This window comes from Lucilia cuprina, chromosome 5 (genome assembly GCF_022045245.1).
Source record: "Lucilia cuprina isolate Lc7/37 chromosome 5, ASM2204524v1, whole genome shotgun sequence".
NCBI lineage: Eukaryota > Metazoa > Arthropoda > Insecta > Diptera > Calliphoridae > Lucilia > Lucilia cuprina.
Genome location: NC_060953.1, coordinates 4,210,356 through 4,213,346, shown reverse-complemented (window position 1 = coordinate 4,213,346; position 2,991 = coordinate 4,210,356). Strand labels below are relative to the sequence as shown.

The 2,991-nt window shown below is 26.7% G+C and overlaps 1 protein-coding gene across 1 annotated transcript in view; it reads left to right on the top strand.

Moving 5' to 3' along the window:
- Positions 1 to 2,991, top strand: part of LOC111685053 (hemocytin) — a 37,239-nt gene that overhangs the window by 6,817 nt on the left and 27,431 nt on the right. The gene's annotated exons all lie outside the window — the stretch shown is intronic.

The following is a 2,991-nucleotide window of genomic DNA, read 5'->3' as shown; positions in this document are numbered from 1 at the left end:
ACTAGAACTGAACTAGAACTGAACTAAAACTGAACTAGAACTGAACTAGAACTGAACTAGAACTGAACTAGAACTGAACTAGAACTGAACTAGAACAGAACTAGAACAAAACAAAAAAAGTAATAAAACTGTATTAAAACTAAACCAGAACTAAAGTAAATTATAAGTTATTTTTTTAAATTGTTTGTCAACAATTTAACTTTTGTTTTTCTATAAATTTCCTTTGCTGTCCTTTTCTTTTTTTCGTCCTTTTGACAATCTAAATTAATCAAATATTTTCTTGTTATTTTTATCACTAATTTCTTGCAATTTCCTTTTTACTTGTCTATTTTATTCATTTATTTATTTGTTTTGATTTCTTGTTTTTTTTTCTTTTTTGTGCTCAACTGCAGTCTTTATTGATTTTCGAAATTTCCTTTAATTTGTAGCAATCAAAGGCTAAATATTTATAACCCAATTTTACTTGCCTATGTTGTTGTAAAGACCAGTAATAATTTCTCTGTCTGTCTCTCTCTCTCTCTCTCTCTCAAACACATTTTACATTTTGCCTGTCTTTAACTTAACAGTTATTTATGTGTTTGGCTATGTGTGTGCAGCTATGTTTTCCTTTATTATTTTTGATTTTTGTTTGTGTGAACTCATTTCCGTTTCCGTTATAATTCAAATGCAGCCTGTGTTTTTATTTGCATCTCTTCTATACATATTTTTACAATCATTGTTATTTTGGTTTATTTTGTTATTGTTTTTGTATTTGTTGTTGTTATTGCTACTACTCTTATTGTTCAAACTCATAGCCATACAATTTAAACATCAAATTCAGAATTGAATTTGAGAAAAAAAATTGAAAAAAAAACTAAATGAAACGCCACTATCACTAGCAACAACATCACATTCAGAGCCTGCAACACTTAAACACATGCAAACATTTTGTATTAAATACACAGAAATTCATATATATTTGAAGAAACGAAGGCAGACTGAAAACTATTGTCCAAGTTTTATAGACGAAACTTTCGAATTTAGAATAGGCTGTATATTAAGCTATCAACTAGACTATAGATTAGACTGTAGACAAGACTATAGAATAAACTATAGACTAGACTATAGACTAGACTATAGACCAGACTATTGACTAGACTATAAACTAGATTATAGACTAGACTATACACTAGACTATAGACTAGACTATAGACTAGACTATAGACTAGACTATAGACTAGACTATAGACTAGACTATAGACTAGACTATAGACTAGACTATAGACTAGACTATAGACTAGACTATAGACTAGACTATAGACTAGACTATAGACTAGACTATAGACTAGACTATAGACTAGACTATAGACTAGACTATAGACTAGACTATAGACTAGACTATAGACTAGACTATAGACTAGACTATAGACTAGACTATAGACCAGACAATACATGTTCTCTACAGAGCATTTTTTCAACTGCCTTCCTTTCCTAAAGTTTGTTTAAATCTATAGCTTGGAATGTGAGTGCAAATATATACATGTGTGTGTGTGTATTTTACAATATTTTCATTCACTGTGTCAGTTGAGTTAACTGCAAACGTTTTTATGTTGTTGACATTTGTACATTGTCTGCCATTCATTGTGCATGAAGACTAGAATAGAGAGTTGAAATATCCAGCAGCAGCAGCAACAACAAAAAATTTCAAACGAGAAAAAAAAACATTGTCGGCCTGAATGCCTCTTTTTTTCTTTATTCATTTCCATCTGTAATTGTGTATGTGTAGTTGTTTTTTTTTTTTTTTTTGTAATGTCTATTGTTTGACTGTCAGTTAATCTAGCAACTGTTTGTGGCTCGTCACCATCATCCATTCAACGGTAGAATGAGCTCGTTTTGATTGTAGGTGGAGCAGAAAAAATGACTACAAAAATCTCTCTGAATCACTGAATCTATGATAAGTTACTGTTTAACATAAACTTCCATATTATTTATTTTAGTTGTTATATTTTTTTTGCAACCTCCTCTTACTCTCTTTATTATTCTAACATTTAAATACTAAGTTGTTTTTTTTTTTTTTTTTTTTTTTTTTTTTTTTTTTTTTTTTTTTTTTTTTTTTTTTTTTTGATTTTGTTGGCATTGTAGTTTCACAAATGTCTATTCAAATTATTATGTTTAAATAATGAAAATGACAGGCAAATATCAAAATATATTTAGTTTTTGTAGTGGCTGCTTTTTAGTTCTTTTCACGTGAATTAATTTCAATTTTATTCTTTTATTTTTTTTTAACTAAAAATGTATGAATATTTATTTTTTTTTCAATTTTTTACTTTTTATTATTTTTTAACATAGAAAATCAATTTGTTTAAATGTTTTTACACATTATTGTAAATATTAAAAATTATTTTTTTTTAGAAAATAATCTGTAAAAAACATTCAATTAAATGGTTAGTTATTTAAAAAGTTCACAAAAAGTTGAACATGAATTTATTCAATTAATATTAATCATACGCTCTAGAGACTCTTTGTTATAAATTAAAAGCAATGTGTTTGTGTGTGTGTTTGTTTATTTTTAGAATGATTTTTACACTTTATAAACATGATTATTGGCATTAAATGGATAAATGAAATGATTACAAAAAAATACAAAATAAAAGCAGATTGAAATTAGTTAATTAAATAACGAAAAAGGTTTTTATATGGAAAATGTATATTAGATATTTTTTAGGAGAATGAAAAGCTAGACGTTTTGTGAATATTATTGTAGGCATTTTTTCTATAGAAAATGCATTTCTTAAAAGCAAAGTGCATTTTTTCACACATTTTATATAAATTTTATTTGGATCTTCTTGTACACTCTTCTCAGAAACTTCTCCAGAAGTACTTCTATGTACATATTTATTTATGTGTCTATCTATCTATCTATCTATCTATCTATCTATCTATCTATCTATCTATCTATCTATCTATCTATCTATCTATCTATCTATCTATCTATATATCTATCTATCTATC